Here is a 21,025-nt window from a genome sequence, read left to right as displayed (position 1 = left end):
ATCGTGATATAGGAAATTGGTATATGATGTAGCAAAAACTACAAATCCTGACTGACAGATAGAGAAATTATCGCAAATTTCATAAGAACTACAGCTACTTTTCTTTCAAAAATCGGCCACATCCTTAAGAAAATATCAAAACTAATTTTTGTGAAAAATGGAAGTATTGGGTGGATTCCACATAAAAACTTACCGTATGCATCAAACAAATCATTGAAATGTACTCCAACCTCCATGTAATGTATATTTCAAGGTGCTTATGGTGTCACTTCACAACTTGCATTATTGATTCGTTCTCCGGGGTTTTTCTCTTCAGATGAAACAAACATTTCGTCTTTTGTATTATCACAAAACATCTGAAGGACTTGAGTCCGGCATTCAAGGAGGCTACATGACTGCACCTTCACATTTTGTGAGTAATGTGGAGGAATACCTCCTTGTTGGAATCATTTTTTCCTCAATTTGGGTTATTACAGCAAATACAAGTTTGAACAAAATAAAGTTGAGTTCATTCCATGAGTTTTTCGGATTCACTTCCAAAAGTATTCAAATTGATGTTTCAAATGTTGGGTTTTGATTTGTGAAGGGATTTGTTTCAAATTCACATATTGGCAACATCGCCTACATCAAGTTGAAATAATTTATACGTACCTATAGTCTATTTCAAAAGAGTGTAGAGTAATAAATCATGAAGTGTCATAAAATTTGCCTGAATTTCGTTGTCGTCCATAGGCGTAGGCAAATCTTAGGATTATTAAACTTAATAATTATAGTAAATTAAAAATTACAGACATAGATAATAATAAAAGGCCATTTTTGGGAAGTAATTTGGTCTAAAACTAAGTACCTACATGTATTTAGGTAAGTAAAATTTCTTAAAAAAAGATTAAGATTAATTTTAGTGGTTCTTGTAAACTTATTTAATATGCAATTTGGGTTCATATACTTGAGCATGATTTCTCAAAAAAGGGTTAACACTCAGTTCCGAGGTGCCATGTCATTATAATAATCCCTTTTTGACCCTGCCCACCAATCATGCAATACCTATTAAACCCAGGTAATTAAGAAAAAGGGTTTAAATATATTGTAATGGTGTCTTAAACATTCGAGTTATAATAGTAATTGTTACTACACCAATTAAACGTACAGTGATATTGTGATATAGAAATAGTGAAAGAGTTATAAAATGGGGACATTTACTCCAAAGAAAAGAAGTGTAAAAAATTCTCCGCTATCTGTTTGCGAAAAAGTTATAATTTTAAATGTATATGATTGCATAAAACACGATCACCCTAGTTTGTCTGTGCAAGAAAGTGTTGAGCGATGTGCCCGAATGACTGGAATTGGACAGTCCACGATTTTTAAATTATTGCGAGAAAGAAAGATATCAGGCCAGGTAAGTCCATGCAAGAGAAAATCAGGAAGACCAATAAAAATCTTAGATGAAGACACCAAATGTGACATTCGAAGAAAAGTTCATTCGTTTTATTTTAAAAAGGAAATACCCACTCTTGAAAAAATATTTATCGAGATAAGCCAAGATAACGATATTCCTTTGATATCCAGAAAACTTTTATGGAAAACTTTAAAAAGTATGAATTTTGCCTGGGAAAAGCACAATCGAAAGGCACTATTACTGGAAAGTAATGAAATTGTTTGCTGGAGACGAAAATATTTGACAACTATAAAGCAGTACCGCAGAGAGCAAAAGAAAATTTTTTATCTTGATGAGACGTGGATAAACGAAGGTTATATAGTCAAAAAAATGTGGCAAGATAAAAATATAACAAGTTCTCGCCAAGCTTTCATAGAAGGCCTTTCGACGGGTATTAAAGTGCCTTCGGGAAAAGGGAAGAGGCTTATAATTGCTCACATTGGAAGCGAAGACGGATTTTTAAAAGAAGGTTTGTTAAGCTTTGAGTCGTGCCGGACGGGAGATTATCATGAGGACATGAATTCGGATGTCTTCGAAGACTACTTCGGGGAAATGTTAAAATTTCTTTCAGCTGATTCGGTCGTGGTTATGGATAATGCAAGCTACCATTCAAGGCGCTTAGAGAAGGTACCAACTTCAGCTTGGAGAAAGCAAGAAATTATTAACTGGCTGTCAAATAAATGTATTCAGTTTGAGACGAATTCAGTAAAGAAGGAACTACTAGCCATAGTATAACAACATAAATCTCGCTTCATGAAATATGCCGTAGAAGATGTAGCAGAAAAGTATAAAGTAACTGTGCTGCGCCTACCGCCATATCATTGCGAATTAAATCCTATAGAACTTATATGGGCACAAGTTAAAGGATATGTTGCAAGGCACAATACCACATTTAAAATGAAAGATGTCAAGGTATTGTTTGATCAAGCCATTATGGAAATCACATCAGAAAACTGGCAAAAAGCAATCCAGCATGTTTTAAAAGAGGAAGATAAAATGTGGGAACTGGACAACTTGGTCGATCAGGTGGTTGACCCTATAATTATAACACCAGGGGATGATGACAGTTCTTCGGATGAAGACTATACTGATGTAGAATAATTTAATTGAATTGTAAATATACTGTAGCGGGATAAGCAATCTGGACAGAGACCAGTGTATCAGTGACAGTGACACTTTTGCTTAGGTTAGGGTTTAGAATTAAGGGTAGTCTGAATAATTATTTTCTCGGAAGGTTCTCGAAAATTGTACCTAGTAATCTCTAGAACATTCAATTAGGGTATAAATAGAGTGTTGTTAAACGTTAAGAGAAGTTCACAGTTTTAGTATTGTTCAAGTGTCAAATTGTAATAACGTATCCAGTAAAGTTCTTGTCGTTTTTGTGAATAAATTGATTTAAAGTCCCCACAAGTGTTTCAATACGTAAAGTTCGTTCGTGTGTGTTTGTGAGTATTTCCCGATTTCGGTTCGTATATATTTTATTGTTACATTTTATATTTTTTTAATAACACTGTTCTGCTGAATTGAATTTTTATTTCCTTTAATATAATTTTTATGAATGCATATTCTTTTGGCAATTATCCCACTAGCGCGCCTCTGGCTTAGTATTTATCCGTCGATAACAATGGACAAATCCCTTAAAACAGGGTGATACCTACCTGCTCTTTATGAAACGACATAATTTTGCAATGCGGACTAGGGAAGTGACAGAATTTATTGACGGATCACCCTGTAGCGCTTTTGAATACTTAATGAGATTTTATTACTCTACACTCTTTTGAAATAGACTATAGATATTCTACTTTTAAAAAGGAAAATTATCTTTATAAATCAATAATTAAGGCAAAATATAAATTATAGTTCAATACCACCTCCACAAGCCACATAAACAACAGTTGTTTTGTTATTTATTTATATAGAGGAAGATAGGTTAGGTGGAAAAATGTCATATGTCACAGAATGTCTCGGAACTCTGAACATAAGTAAACAGAACAGCACGCCTCTGAAATATGTCATCTTTGTTTGTCTCACACAGGTAACAGATTCATTGTACTTTATTAGCTATAACCGATGTTGCCAAATGGTGAAATAGAGACGAATCTCTTTAAATGTTAAATGTATTATTTCATTCCTCTTTTTAAGTATTTAAATAATTTTTAAAGAAGAAGGTTGAAATGATAAGTTTGAAATGCGTTGTTTTAGAGCTCTTTTATGGAAACTACTTGATTTTCGTCAGGAGGAACATTCCCCATTGAAGTAATTTTGGTAAATACACTTTTTTTAAAAAAAAGTGTACACGTCCAAAATATACAAATTTAATAAAAAGTCATCTTCGTTCCAGCACATTTTGAATTCATCACGTTTTGAAAAATGAATAAGCTGAAGCAATGAGAATGATAGTGTTTCATGTGAGTGAAATTTCATATCTCTACTCTTACCTATATTACAGTGTGTATCGTTCCTAGATATGATATCTGATTTGATTCCATAACGAATGTTTGGAGTACAAACTTAATAGGGTAATTTCAGTATATGGCTCTTCAGCTTCCTGGAAGTGGCCGTAGTTCTTGATTCTCCATGTTTCTCGATTGCGTTATTCCAAATATGGGTGACATATGGTCGCCTGTTGATCTTTGTTTGCAAAAGCCATACTAATGATCGCTCAAGATGTTGAAGCCTTCCAAATATTTGAGGATATGCTGGTTTACGACTTTCTCCATGATTTTTGATATCACCCATAGCAAAGGGACTAGTCAATAGTTATTTGGAAGATTTTTTAAATGGATTTTGTATCTCAATGTTAACTTTTCTGTATGATCTACACAATTCTCTAGATAGTTCATTTTGAACTCAATTGCTTCCTTCTTTTCTATCAAATTTCACAACAATTTGTCCGAAGATGAAGAAGTAAATGCCAAACACTTTTCTTACGAAAAAAATATCTACACCATTTGGATATCCATCATCAACTTACCTTTTCATAAGAAATCAATAAAAATATATCGTGAAATTTCGTCTTCTCGGCGTTTCTCAGCTCGCCTGAGCAAAGTAATCACCGAAAATAATTTTCATCGGCCTACTCCTGCGACAATACAAAAGACGGGAGAATTTCTAATGTTCGAAAAACAACCGCTCGAAAAATATGATATTCAATTTCATGGTTCGAGTTGTAGCAAGCGTGTCGAATTTATTATGTCGTGAGCCCCGTCCAATTTGGGGCGCCCGCAGAGCTAATCTTTTTCGTGTCGAACCGGAATGACAATCTGAGCGAGCAGGATACGTTTTGATGGGTTTCGATGAAGAACGAAGATTCGCTTCGAAATTTTATTGGGATTCTCAGCACTTGATACGGATTTACTGTACAGAAGGGAACAGATCTGGAATATATCTGACATTTTTCAGATTCAACTGGAGAGTATACTTTTAAAATCGAGGTTTTCTGTCAATTTTTTATGGCACTTTTTGTGAAAACTAGCTCACGATGGGCAGAAAGTCAATGGGGACCAAAAAAATGCATTATTGAATCAGATATATGCCGGATAAAATAAATATAAGAAAAAAAAACATGTAAAAAATGTAAAAATCATTGTATTTCTACACATCTCTAGGACTTTTCGCTCTAGTATCAACTTCCTGTGAACAGAATTGAAAAAAGAATAGATCAGGAGAATATAAGTTGAATTGATCTGCCCAAAACTTCATATTGGCCAAACGGAAATGATTTTTTCTTGAATAATTATAGAACACAAAATATGTAGTTTCTTGTATGGAAAGCCCAGTTCCACATTTGCAAACTGCTTTCAGCAGGAGGTCTTGGGTTCAATCATGATCATGGCGTTTTACATTCAGAAGAGGAGAGATTGAAAATCAATCTTTTAGAATGTTTGAAAATGGATAGATTCAAGAATTGAGGAGAGAACGGAGCAGAACTTTTGAGGTGTTTTTTTTTCTTTTCCTTAAATTCTGTTGGATGATTTGTATGTTCTATAATATATGTAATAAATTAAATTTCTATAAAAAAATTTAATACGATTGAAAATAGTGAGCCATATGAAATTATAGATATTGCCTATCGAAAATAAAAATTGTATTTTTTTATGAATTGATAAATTCGAAAAAAAAATTATGGTTGATTTTGGGAAATATTTATTCTTATCAGGAAATTTTAGTTTATCACAAATTGTATGAAACAAATTCGTTTCCCGCTGTCTGTCCCTATGTATGTTCAGATTTTTCTTAATCTGTAGAGATGGGACGGGGAGTGACGTACATCCTCCCAAGGAGTTGTCCTCCTACGTCGTCGTCCATCATGTCCTTTCCAGGAATATAGACAGGTCTCTGGGGGACATCTCCTTTATATCGGCAGATCAAGACTCGTCATACACACACTCTCTCATTGACGATAACTCGGGACATTCGCATAGGACATGCCTGATAGTTTCACATTTCTCTGTTGAGCGTAGATTTTTTCTGATCATCGCCAGATATTTTTTGGGCAACCGCTTCCCGGGTCGCCCAGGGTGATTTTAGTGAGATTGCATACTTTGATTTCATCCCATCTCTTAAGGGATTGATCATGGATGTGACGTTTGGCTGGTTCCGCAATTGTCGAAGTTATCAGGCCGTAGTTGCCACTGAGTCCTAAAATTCTTAGTCTAGCCGCTTCCTTAGTTGAAGAATCGGCAATGCGATCACCTTCACTCCTGTGGTAACATTTAACCCACCTCAGGATAATGTTATTGTCTACCGAGGCTTTGACTGAATCTTGGGGGCTCTGTAGTACTAGCCCTGAGGTAACACGTTGTTTGTTCAAGGCTAATAGGGCTTGTCTACTATCAGTGCAGATAGTTATGTTTATGTCAGGAATTCCTTATATGGTTATTTCTTTTGTGGCGATTGAGATACCAACCAGTTCTGTTTGGACCACGCTGGTATTTTCCCCATTCCCCAAGTAATCCTCAGTCTCAGTGATCTGGAGTACACTCCACCTCCTTTGGTTTTTGAGCCGTCTGTATATATGCGTATTGCATTTGTAGCATCTGCCTCAGTGTTCTGTTTTATTTTTATTTAATAGGGTTCATCAAACACAAACCTGGGATCAATTGCATCACCGATTGCCTACAGCAGAGGTTGGGCAGTAAACGCTTCTCGCCAAATGCTCAGCCTCAATCGACCCATTCCTACTTCGAGGTTTACACTAGCAGTGCGCAATCGTAACATGGCCTTTAACGCAACTCCCTCAACGTACAGGTCCAGAGGGTTCAGACCAGTAATTAATTCTATTGCCGCGGATGGTGTTGTTCTCATAGTTCCTGTGATCTTTAAACGAGCTAGTCGCTTTATTTGATATAATTTTTGGATGGCCGTTGCTTGTCGAACTTTCGGTCTCCTTGCAATGGCTCCGTACGTTAACATAGGTCTTATTATTGCATGGTAGTTCCAGGTCACCACACGGGGTGAAAGACCCTATGCGCGTCCAACTGTCCTCCGACATTGCTCATGATATGCTTTTTACTCTGTAGGTGAGAGTTCCATGATAGCTTCCTGTCGATATTACCGACGTATTTCACCTCTTCAGAGAAGTTTAGTTTGCTTCTGAAGATTTCAGTAGGTTTCAAGCCCAATAAACTTCTTTTCCTGGTGAAAAGGACCATATCAGTCTTCTTGGGATTGATCGACAGTGAGTGTTCCTTACACCATGTTTCTATTAATTTGAGCCTATCCTGCGCTCTTTCGCACAGTGTGTTCACAAATTTGCCGGTCTGCAAGATAACTATGTCATCTGCATATGCCATTGTGTAGAATCCATTATTGTTGAGGTGATTAATCAGGGTATCCAGGACTATGTTCCAGAGAAGGGGTGATAAGACTCCCTCCCTGTGGACATCCCCTCACACTGTTAAGTCTTGTACATTGATACTTATTGTTTTACTAGAAAGCATCTCGAGTGTCCATTCTCCTACTGCCAGGGGTACATTCCTGTAGTGTAGTTGCTGGGTAATTGTTGGAAAGGCTATTTTATCAAACGCTCCCTCGATATTTATAAATACACCCAGGGTGTATTCTTTGTTATGCTCAGATATTTAAAACTACGCAACGAATTTCGATACAGATTTTTCTCTATCGATGAAGTATTGTTTATATTCGAGACTAAGGAAGGTAATAACGACAAAAAAAAACAGTAAGAAACATTGAGTACCCCTCAACTATTGCATTGCTTCTTCAGTTTCACCATCATACATTTCGCCGTGTGTCTATGTTTAGGGTATTTGGCGTAGACTAGCGACTTTACATACTCTCACAGAAAATAGTGTACCGGCGCCAAATCGCACTATATTAGAGGTCAATTCACGGATCCAAAACGTGAAACTAAGCGGTTAACAAACTTTTTTTTCCAATGAAACAATTGAAGTACGAAGTGTCTGACATGTTGAGCCGTCTTGTTGAAACCACAGCTCCTGGTTGTTCAACTGATGAACGATAAAGTCAGTATTCATGTCTCAATAGCAGTCACCATTGACTGTTACGTTCTGACCATCATTGTTTTAAAGGAGTACAGATCAATGATTCCACCAGCACACAAGTCACACCAAACAATCAGTTTTTTTTTAAATAACGGTGTCTCAACATACACTTGAGTATGATTATAACTCCAAATACGGCAATTTTGTTCATTGACGCATCCATCCAAACAAAAGTGAGCTTCATTGCTGAACAAAATTTCCTTAGGAAAACCGGGATCCACTGCAATCTTGTTTTGGGCCTATCTACCGAATCTACGCCTTGCTAGTTGATCATGTGGCTACAATTCAGGCTTCAACTGAACCCTGTGATTCAAATATGGAGTGGAATTCAAGTTGTTCTGGAAATAAATTTGCTGCTACTATCATTGTTGTGACTGGTGAACCATTCACTTCAATTAGTAGTAGATATTTGGAAACTCATTTAGCGATTCCAAGTACTGGCCTGAAATATCTAGAACTTTTGGGGCTGACAAGCACTCCTCATTTTTAGTATTTTCAACTGGCATTATATCATTGATAGATTGGAGACACCATGAACAACCAACAAGTAAGTTACAGGGTCTTGAGTTTCTCAATCTTTTCAACAAACTTCCTCCAGTTCACTTCAGTTGGAGTGAACAGAGTTCTTCTGGCAAGCATACGTTTCAGTTGCTCTCCTCAGGCGAAAATCTGTTCAACTGTTCGCTGAACTCTGCCTCAAACAAAAATGTTCTCAAATTCGTTAGCAACTTCGCGAAATACAATTTCCATTAACGAACTCCCTACTATTTTGATATAATCGTGGTAGAGCATTCGAAAATTCGAAACGTAAATATGTATTCAGAACATTTCGAACATAAAGTGATACCCTCCGCTCTGAATACATGTTCGCCGTAATATGGGAAAAGCTTCATTTTGCCGAGTTTCCCATAAATAAGTTTATTTTCCGCACTGCGATGGTAGTGAAAAGGAAAACAAATCGAATTATACTATTTTCCAGGGTTACGTTCCCAAATTATATCATTTGATTTGGAAGGGCCTTAGTATGTCGGCACAAAATGTTCTTTCAGCGGTTGATGATTGTGTATTGTACAACGGGTGTGAAAATCATGACGTTTCCCGCTGGAGCTCTTTGATCTGGTGCAAAGCAAGGATCTAATTATGTTCGAGGAACAAAGCTGAACTTTTCGTGGAAATGCTTTTGAATTCTGGAATACCTGTTGTTACACAACTCTATGCAGCAGTCTTGTCTTGGGACAAAGAAAATTTTCTAAGAGAGTTTACACTAATGTCACGAAAATCTTCAAGGGTGAGGTTAATTAAATAAGACCTCGTTAGTCCTTATCTCGCACAAGTTTCTGAACTTCTGTGAGTTGTCGTTCGTATGGAGGCGACAACTGATTAACGGAAAAACAGATTTTGAACAGATTTTTTTCAAACAGAAACAAATTTGCAAATTCAATGGTATCTTTGTCGGGTACCATAATTATGCGTAGGTAAACTAGCGTGATTATTTTATTTTTATATATTTCAATTCAACATTTAAACAATATTATTGCCTCAGGTCTAGTATCCCGCATTCTTTATATAAAAGATTTGTAGAATAGCGGTGGGATTTTTTTAAAAACTACTTCAGGAATCTCTTTGTATAATATATATTACCTATAACTTTGGAAATTACCGCAAAAGCGTACTAGAGTATATGAAATGAATTTGTGAAGGAATTCTATTAGGAAATGAACTGTAGTGAGTTGTGAATGAAATTTTCATGAAAATTATGATTTATATCGTCTGTTAGCAGATTCTTAAAAAAATATTCAGCAATTTGTTTTTATCTTTTCAGATCGAGCATATTAGTGGTTGGTTTTGAAATATTCGCCAAGAAATAGAATTGTCGAATTTCGTGATATGAGAAAATATACTTTCAATACTGTTTCATATTTGTTACAATTCAATATAGTTCAATTTGCACTGTGATGTTTTGTTCATTAGATTTTATCAATAACTCAATTTTTTTCGAATACGGACATGTATCACAGTAGCTACACAAACCGACGGAAAAACTAGAGGTCCGTATTCAAAATAATGAAATTGAGGATGAAACTCAATGAACAAAACGTCGCATTGCAAATTGGTTCATATCAGATCATGACAATTATCAAACAGTATGGAAAGTTTTTCTGGTTTTTTTATATCATCCGAAATGGTAACACTTTATTCCTAATTCTAATATTGTGTTTGAGAATTGTATTCTGACTGTCGCGTCTTCGAATACTTAAAAAATAATAAAAATGAAAACAAGAGTGGACTGTAAGAATTGTGGCATAAAGCGAACTCACCGAATTTCTAGCACAAATCCTTGCTTCTGAAAGGGCCCTTTCTTGGAGTGTTCTTTCTTCAGCTTCACTGGATTGTACAACAAAACGGGAAGTTAAAATGAGTTACCAAACAGTCGAAGATGACACAGAGTCTAGAGCACACACGGTGAAATAAGTAATTAGCAAAAATAATAGCGATTCACGTAGTGTACTTAGCATGAGATCGTAGGTAGGTCTCTATTCATCTGTGGTTTTGATAGATAAGCAGACTTCAATCGAGTCTTGAGCATGCGCCCTTAGAAGTCGCTCCATGCCAACAATAATAATAGTAATAAAAACAGAACATTACAAATAAAGACGCAACATTACCGGCCCCCAAAATGCATATGAATAAATATGCATTTTCCAATTCGAAACAAAATTATAATTTTCTAAAATAAAAAAAGCAATATTAATGTCAAAAAACTAAATATATTCATTTTGAAAGAAAAGAATGAATTTCAATCAATTTGTCTCCTCAATTGGTAGAGGACACAATTTGACCAAAGGTCGTGTTAATGTACCATTTTTTGTTTTGACCACAGCAACACGGGAAATTTCGTCACTACCCGGTTTCAAAGTAGTGATTCGACCTAAAGTCCACTGGAGTGGGGGCGTAACATCTTTTATCAAAACTAATGTACCCGGTGCAACCGGAGTCATCGGTTTAATCCACTTGCTACGTTGATTTAATGTATGCAAATACTCAATTTTCCATCGACGCCAGAAATCTTGATGGATTCGCTGGAGTAATTGCCACCGCGATAAACGGTTCAAAGGAGTTGACGTGAGATCGGAGTCAGGAACGGCAGACAGGGGTTCTAAAGTTAAAAAATGGCCGGGAGTTAGAACTGAAATATCATTAGGATCTGAACTTAAAGGTGTTAATGGACGAGAGTTCAATAATGATTCAATTTGAACCAGCACCGTATAAAGTTCTTCATATGTCAGAACCTGTTCTCCGATTGTTTTATTCAAATGACTCTTTACTGATTTGATTCCCGCCTCCCAAATACCTCCGAAGTGCGGTGCTGAAGGGGGGTTGAAGTGAAATTCAATATTCTCAGAGGACGCGGCCTCTTGTAAAAGTTTAAGTTGACTACAAGCTCCAATGAAATTTGTTCCGCAATCACTGCTTATCGAAGAACATCTTCCTCGACGAGCTACAAAACGGCGAAGAGCTGCTAAAAATGCGTCACTCGAAAGATCTGAAGCGAGTTCGATGTGAATCGCCTTTTGTAGCGAGACATACAAATAGACATATGTATGCCTTGATAGTTTTTGATCCCCTACGTTTATTCATAGTGATAAAAAGTGGACCACCATAATCCACACCAACGTTAGAAAAGGGCTTAATTTGTGAAATGCGTGGTAGAGGAAGATTCCCCATGGGAGGTTGTAATGATACAGGGTGCGTCTTCCAACATGCCATGCATCGAGACAAAATTTTGCGAATTACGCGTTTTGATGCCAAAATCCATTATTGTTGAGATAGTAAGAACTGTTCGTATACCTGCATGGAAACACTTTCTATGAAAATGTTCAATAATTAAATAAGTGAAATCTGAGTTACTAGGTAAAAGGAGCGGATGTTTCTTATCGTAAGATAGGTTAGAATTTGTTAATCTACCTCCCACTCTGAGAAGTCCCTCATTGTCTATAAATATATTCAATTTTTTGAGCGGCTTCGAAAAATTATGCGATTCAATTTCTTTTGAGAATGCTAGTTGTTGAGTATGTTTAACAAGAAGTTTCGTTGCGTTTTGAAGCTCTTTAGAGGAAAGAGAACCAGACAATTTGCTTCTCGGATTATTCGAATTGAAAATGAATCGTTGGCAATATGCCAAAATTCGTTGTAATTTTCCGAATGATGATATATCTTTTAATATTTCGCTCAAATAGTGTGATCGATTTACTAATAACAAACCAAGTTTGCGTTCCTCTTCATGCGTGGTATACATTTTCAAATCTGACTTGTGCCACTTATTCTGAAAATTTTGTAAAAAAGTGGGTCCTTGAAACCATAGACGATGATTTAGCAACTCAGATGGAAGAAGGCCACGAGATGCTATATCAGCAGGATTCTCGTTCGAATCAACATGATGCCATAATTCAGGCGACACTTTATCCTGAATATATGTGACTCTATTACTCACAAAAGTTTTCCATCTGTGTGGAGAAGCTTTAATCCATGCAAGAGTAATTTCCGAATCTGTCCATGCCCAAATAGAACTGAATTTAAGTTTACCTTGATATACACTAAGGACAAATGACATTAAAGAAGAGAGGAGTACAGCAGCACACAACTCCAGACATGGAATAGATATGCGCTTGAGCGGGGCAATTTTAGATTTCGCACAGACAAAATATAGCTTCGATTTCTGATTTTGTATTTCACGAAAATAAATGACAGCAGCATAACCTTTTTCGGAAGCGTCACAAAAACCATGTAGTTCACATTCTAAATGAATATTGTGTAATACTCTGCGGGGTAATTGAATTCCTGACAGTGAATTCAATTCTTCTTTATAGCGTGACCAATATTGGATAATTCGTTCATTGGGAGTTTCGTCCCAGTCCAAACCTGAAACCCATAACTGTTGAATAAGATATTTTGTTGAAAACGTTATAGGGGCAAGAATTCCCAATGGATCGAATACACGAGCAAGTTCGGACAGTAAATTTCGCTTCGTGCAAGGTCTATTTAATACTTCAACTGAAAATGAAAAGTTATCTTCATAACAATTCCAAAATAATCCTAAAATTTTATGGAGGTTTTCTTGGCATTGATCAAAAGAAATTGGAGATGTGTCTAAATATGATTTGGGTAAATGAGACAGTAGGGAGGGCTCATTGCTCGACCACTTACGTAGATCGAAGCCTCCTTTCTTCAATAGAGTTATCAACTCTTTTTGAAGACGTAAAGCACCTTCAAACGTCGCATGACCTGTTACGATGTCATCAATATAACAATCGGACAACAAAGAAGCAGATGCGAGCGGAAAATTGGCACCATCTTCAGCCACCAATTGCTGAATAGTCTTCAGTGACAGATATGGCGAGGCTGAAATTCCATAAGTAAGGGTGCGCAGTCTATAATCTTGAAGAGGTTCAGATGGCGAGAAACGCCATATAATGCGTTGATAATCTTGATGATCGGGAGTGATTAAAATGATCCTATACATTTTTTGCACTTCTGCACATAGGGTATATTTATGTATGCGAAAATTTAACAGGATCATGACAATATCACGTTGTAATTTGGGACCAGTTAATAAATAATCATTGAGTGATAATTCATTTGGATCTCGAGCAGACGCATTGAATACTACTCTCAACTTTGTTGTTGAACTTTGAGGTTTAATTACGCAATGGTGCGGTATATAATAACTTTTCATTGGTACTTTGTTTTCCGAAATTAATTCCATGTGATTAAGGTCTAAGTATTCTCGCATAAATGAACAATAATCTTTATATATATGTGGTTGTTTTTGTAAACGTTTTTCAAGGGCTAAAAAACTCCTGATTGCAAGACATCTACTTCGGGAAAATACAGGGGGTGAGTCTCGAAAAGGTAATGAAACAATGAAGCGCCCAGACTGATCCCTTGTAGTTGACATTTTATATAAATCTTCAGCCATCTTATCTTCTAATGATAAACAGGTTACATCAGGAACAGATTCAAGCTCCCAAAATTTTTTAATATTGTTTTCTAAAGATGTATAATTGATCTTACAAAAAAATGAATTTAATGAAGGCGAAGCGTCACAGTTGAATTGACCCATTACAACATAACCAAATACTGTTTCCAAAGCGTACGGTTCCCCATTTCCACCCTTCAAATGATTTCCCAACAAAATTTTTGGAAATATATCTGCGCCTAAAAGGAGATCAATTTGACCTGGACAGTTAAAGTTAGGATCTGCCAACTCAATATTGGAGATATGTGGCCATTTTTGAATAGAAATATTGGTGGAGGGAAGTTTTTCACATATTTTTGGTGAAATAACAGCATCAGTTGTAAATACAGGTGAAGTTTTTCTATATGGTTTGATACACAATGTTACCCCACCTGAACTAGTAACAGTTTTAGTTTCACCTAATCCTTGCACAGCCAAAGACAAATGATATTTTGGTAAGCCTAAATTGTTGAAAGCTTTTTTAGTAATGAATGTACTTTGACTGCCTGGGTCTAATAAAGCACGAAAATTGTGATAATTTCCTCGATTACTCAAAATTCCAACGCGTGTTGTTGCTAACATTACCACTGAATTGCGTTTCGTAAATCCACACCCACAGTTGACAGTAGCAACTTCTTGAGCAGCAGGCGTGTTGCCAACAGTAGAATCAGATGTAGATGTTTAGGTTTGAGGCGTTGATGAAGTTGATTTTTCCATCAAACATAACAAGGAATGATGTCTTTTATTACACCACCGACAACAGACATTTGACTTGCAGGTCCGAATATCATGCATATTGCTCAGACAATTAAAACATCGATGTAACAATTTACAAAGATTATAGCGATCTGTAACAGTTTTCTCAAGAAAGTTAGGGCAGGTATATAGTAAATGTTTGCTCTGGCAAAGTGGACACTGATTACTTGAAATGCGTTTTTCAGTTTTAGCAAAAAATGAAGCATTTTTTGAAAAATTACCTTTACCTTTAGAGCGGAAATTCATACTTGACTTATTACTGGTATCTGAACTTTTATTTGATTTTGAAGTGAATGAAAAAGCTGAAGCTTCAATGGCGGTGCATTGTTTATCCAAAAAACTATATAAATCCATGTATTTTGGAATAGAGGTAGAACAATGAATTCGCTCAAAATCTCTCATCATTTCTGGATTAATACGCTTAATCAACATTTGAACCAAAATAAAACTCCACTCATCAATAGGAAGACCCATCTTCCTCAACTCGGATAAATTTTCTGAAAAAACATCCAACAGATGTCGAAACGAAATTGGATTTTCACAATCAACTTCTGGACAATTTTCTAACTCATTCCAGTGAGCCGTAGCTCTGAATCTTTCATTAGTATATTTCTTCACAAGACTTGCATATGCAGTTGCATAACTGGGTCCTTCTTAAGGATGCATCTTTACTAATGCTAAAGGAGGTCCGTCTAAACACGATACTAAATAATTGATTTTTTCAGAATCATTCAGTGATCCGTTATTATGAACCGTATTGTTGAAAAGATCAATAAACAATGGAAATTCCTTGTAATCACCAGAAAATGTCCTAAGTTCCATTTTAGGTAACCTTATGCGCGAATTATCGGAAATTGAATTCGTATTTTCAACAGTCTGATTCAATTGTAAACTATTTTCAAATAGATCTGCGTATATTGTGCGAATATCATAATATGATTCTAAAAATGTTTCCTTTGAAGTATTTTCCTGATCCAGCTCAAAGTTTGGATCGCTAGATAAACTAACCAAAATATTATTATGGTGTTTCATGAATTCATTTCTGAGAGTTTCTATCTGAGCATATCTAATTTTGAACAAAGTATGTTGAGATTTATTAGTTTTTGCCAAATTTGCGATTCCCTGCAAGGAATAAATTTCGTTAAGTGCGCTAGTCCGCCAAGCCTTGTACCTTTTCAATTTATCTGCCATTATTGAACTCTAAGCCAGTACAAATTGTAAACAATCTGAAGCGAATGCGATAAAATGAAGAGAAAAACAAATGCTTTTTTTTATAGATTCACTGTTCGTGATAAAGAAACAACTGACACCTGATGTGTTTGTATACTGCGATATCCCCACTACGATCTCTCAACTCTCCTTTGCGCCTGACTGAATGAAGGGAATGGAACTGTGAGCGTTATCAAAACAAAAAATTGTATTGATAAAAAAAAATATATTTTCAAACCAATCTCGGTTCGATGGACCAATGTCGCGTCTTCGAATACTTAAAAAATAATAAAAATGAAAACAAGAGTGGACTGTAAGAATTGTGGCATAAAGCGAACTCACCGAATTTCTAGCACAAATCCTTGCTTCTGAAAGGGCCCTTTCTTGGAGTGTTCTTTCTTCAGCTTCACTGGATTGTACAACAAAACGGGAAGTTGAAATGAGTTACCAAACAGTCGAAGATGACACAGAGTCTAGAGCACACACGGTGAAATAAGTAATTAGCAAAAATAATAGCGATTCACGTAGCGTACTTAGCATGAGATCGTAGGTAGGTCTCTATTCATCTGTGGTTTTGATAGATAAGCAGACTTCAATCGAGTCTTGAGCATGCGCCCTTAGAAGTCGCTCCATGCCAACAATAATAATAGTAATAAAAACAGAACATTACAAATAAAGACGCAACACTGACAACAAAAAAAATAATTTTGGTTGAAAAACTCCTCAAAATACATCATTATTTTCCTTTCTTATTCTCATAATGGCTTTAATAACTTCTTCACATAACTATAGAGACTCAAAATTGATTGACAAAAAGCGATTACGAATCTGTAGGAAAACAAGCACTTTACAATTGTCAGGAATTGATTATTTATCATTGGAATATGTATATACTCTTGAGAAAGATGTATTCAATAAACACAGTTCAATGTGGGATTTCAACTTGAAAAAAAAAACACTCAGTAGTAGTTAGCCAATGAAAAATCAGTGTCAGGAATCACACATTAAAAGGTGAGACCTCATTAGTCCTTACCTAGCACATGTTTCAACTTTTGAGGGTTGTCGTTCGTAGGGGTGCGATAGCTGCTTAAAACATATTCTCAACATTTTTTAAACATATTTGATAATAACCAACATCATTTTGGATGTTACTTACGAATGTGTGGCTAAATCAGCGGACTTCGATTAATTCAGAATTACACGTAGCTGAACAATCTGGAAAACAGCGGAATTCTACAATGTCATCCAGAAAAATCCATTTTAAAAATCTGTCTTTGCTGACTAGTTAGAAACAAAATTACTGAACTATAGGGGTACGCAGCATGCAAAAAAATACTCTTAGGACATTGATTCCAATATTTCGACACTTTTTACTGTCATCATCAGGGAGAATACAAGATTGAAAATATGTGTTGTTGAAGGTGAAGGTGACAATGCTTCATGATGACTTCCATTAGTTCGGACTTTCATTGACAAATATTATATAAAATGATTTGAAATCCCTGAAAGAATTATTAAAAGAACAATTAAAAAAAGGTATCTGGAAATAGAAATTATATTAGGCAGAAACCCCTGTCGTCACTCAGAATCATTAAAAAAATGTGAATGATCTGTACCAGTCATATCATAAGTTTCTTTGCTGATAAACCGAAGGCTTGATACGGTAAATGAAATAGAAAACACCATTTTGACAGTAACTTCAAACAGAACTCCTATCGACCCTCCTGTGTAAATATATTCCAATCCTGTCATCCACCCTAGTGCAATTTATAAAGTCACGTGTACGTATGACGGAGAAAATTTTCCACTTGACCCAATTCAGCAGAGCCCTTTTAGCGATCTTAAGATTAATTCCGAGCAGATTTGAATTTTGAGTAGTGCACCCCTTACACACACACACACACACGTAAGAAAGTGTACACATAAAAGAGAGCAAACGACTACAAAGTATTCGCGAAATGGAGTTTTGTGAAATAGAAACTCTCAACGTGCTAGTGAATCTTGGTTTTCGAGGTTAAGACAAGGATATGCGTTATTGCCATGGATGTCGAAAGCTCGGCCCTACTTCTTCTTTAGTGGTGGTTCAGGTAGAAAGATTTGTTCTGAAAGACATGAATATTCATTTCTTAGCTGAACACGTCAAGAAAGGAAAGAAAGTGAAAGTTATGGACAATGACGGAGTCTGTCTGAGGAATTTTACCTGTACAGGTACACTTGTTAATTACATGTTTATGATTTACCTTTCTATTCACGTCATCGTCTTTCAGGGGAATTCTGGCTGACCTGACAAACTTCGTACCGCCTTAGAAATAATAAAAATTGTGTTATACATGAGTTACGTAGACTTTTTTATATTGTGAATGGAAAAAAAGATATTTCAACAGGAGATAGAGTTTTTGGGATGAAAGCTGTTTGTGTTTCTATTTCGCCATTATCAAATGAGAAATGTGCAAAACAAATGAAGGAAGAAAAAATAACCAGTAATATAAATTCTTCACATAGATATGTATATTGTGCACATAAGTTTCTTTCAAATGGAAACTGGAATGAAACTATCCAAGAAGGAACCACTGACACATGAAATTTATTAATTTATTTGTTTATCATCTACATAAGCTATTACAGGCTAACTACATGAATGAAAAAAAGTTCATAATATGAATGAACTGTTCATTAAGATTAGTTAGACAAAGTCAACAATAACAGGTAACTGTATGCCTCTGAGAGTGTAGAAATAAGTAAACATAGTAATATTATGCATAACGATGACGAACCAATACCAAATGGCATACTATATAGCTTGTTAAAATAATATCATTGGAGTTACTGATTACTACATAAGAACACACTATAAAAATAAATTTAGATAAGCAATATTGTGAAATTGATTTTTATATAGCTGAAAATTGTTTTATATATAGCTGCGTCCGACACGTGGACATTTGTAACGTTTGTAGACACGTGGGGTGTGTGAGACCCCAATATGATTTTTCTGTTGAAATTAACATTTTCTTGAATTTTAACATAGTTGTTTTTAGAATTCTATACTGTGATATCTCTTTTTGCAAAAAAATTATCTTTGATTCACCAAAACGAGCAATAAATCGTTATATTCCGTCTTTACCTAAACAATGAGTTCTTTTAATTTGAAAAAATGTAGGTTTACTCGAAGAAGTCTTTTGCACATAAAACTACTGAACGAATATCAAATTGCTGGTTCAAACAGTAACATTTGATCCTTTCTGGGATTTGTCTCTCTCCATACCAAAAAGAACCGACCAATTGAGTTTGTGGCAATGCTTAGATTATTTTACAAGAGAAGAAACTTTGGATGGAATTGAAAAACCGTCGTGTTCGAAATGCAAGGAAAGAAGAAAATGCATAAAGTCCCTATCAATCCACAAGTTTCCCTATATTTTAGTAATACATTTAAAAAGATTCTCTCCAACGGAAAGTAGAGGCAAATTGAATGATGTCATCGAATTTCCTCTAGAAGGATTGGATATGGACAATTTTGCAGGAGAAAATGTGGCTACTTGTTATAATCTATATGCACTTTTAAATCACAGTGGGTCTACTAACAGAGGACATTATACAGCATACTGCAGACACCCGTATACTAGCACGTGGCACAAATACAACGTTTCACACGTGTCACCAATTTCACCAAAGTCGCTTGTGAGTGGAGAAGCATACGTCCTCTTTTATGTAAAGGATGGAACAAAATCGCGCCTTTAAGATAACCGAGGGAAAGTTTCTTTGTGCAATTATTATTTATTTTTTGTTAATTTCTTACATAGTAGAACTTAATATTGTAATTTTTTTAAAATTCGATAAAAAATTCTCAAGTCTCAAAAAAAAAAATGAAACATTGAATAAAAATGAAAAAAATATATTATCGAGAAGCACAAAAAAATTTACAGATCATCAACATTTGCCATTTCTACGCAAAATTTGCAGTACATTTCCGTATGGTCCAGACATATGAATTTATTGCATTTGTTACAAATGTTTTTTGTATTTCGATAAGGAGCACGATGGCAATCTTGACACCTTCCTTGTCCATTTTGTTTAAGTCTTTTGGATGGAGTTTCTACAGTTTCACCTCTGATCTTCGAAATCTGATTAGTTACTAAAGATACTAACATTATCGCTCGTTTCATCACCATCAGATTCGTCAATTTCATTATCACTTCCTATTTCATCCCTTAAAGACTGAGGACGGGCCATTTCTCGCTCATAATCACCTTTTTTTAACGAATAATCTAAAAAACTACTAGATTTAGTTTTATTTGAATGCGCATGATTTTGGACCATATACACGTGGGGTTTCGTGCACCCCAGTTGCTTTATAATAGGTCTGATTCAAACATACGTCAAACGACGACTGATTAGAGATGTGAATATGAGAGTAGAGGCTATATGCGGAAGCTAGTGAATATATCCGACGCTGGGGCGCCAATTTCGAAAAGTTATATGGAATTTTCTACTACTGGGGTATGTCACACCCCAGGAACGCAGGATTAAATTTTACATAATGACAAATTGTAAAATAATAGGAAAGGAAAATTGTAAAATTAATTAAGGGTGGTATACCTGTATGCATAAATATCGTTAGCTTAGGAAAGTTTCCAGTTTAATCTTTCTCTTGAAGATGATTACTTGGTGATCGAAACACGTGTCGAGGTGTTGAAAATAACGATTTGGTGTTGGGAAAAAACTCCAGTGGTGTTCATGATAAATTCGATCAAAAGCTTTACAAAAATCAGTAAAAGCAACGTCTAATTGAGTTTTATTATTCAAAACTTCGAAGACTTTATTACCGAATTCAAATAAATTTGTATTGATAGACTTTTTTCTCACAAATACATGTTGTTGAGGTACTATATATTTGTTGATGTATTCCCTGAGTTCCTTAAAAATGATATAATCTACTAATTTTGCTGGTGAAGACATAAATGATATACCTCCATAATTTTTAATGTCCATTCTATTTCCAGATTTGTATATAGGCGTCGTAATTGAAGTTTTTCATATACCAGGATAAATATTTGATTTGATGATTGAATCAAATATGTGTAGGAG

This window comes from Leptinotarsa decemlineata, unplaced genomic scaffold (assembly GCF_025532065.1).
Source record: "Leptinotarsa decemlineata unplaced genomic scaffold, Ldec_3_MD MMD2_tig00001719_RagTag_RagTag, whole genome shotgun sequence".
NCBI classification, from domain to species: Eukaryota; Metazoa; Arthropoda; class Insecta; order Coleoptera; family Chrysomelidae; genus Leptinotarsa; species Leptinotarsa decemlineata.
Note: the sequence above shows the minus strand (reverse complement) of the source record.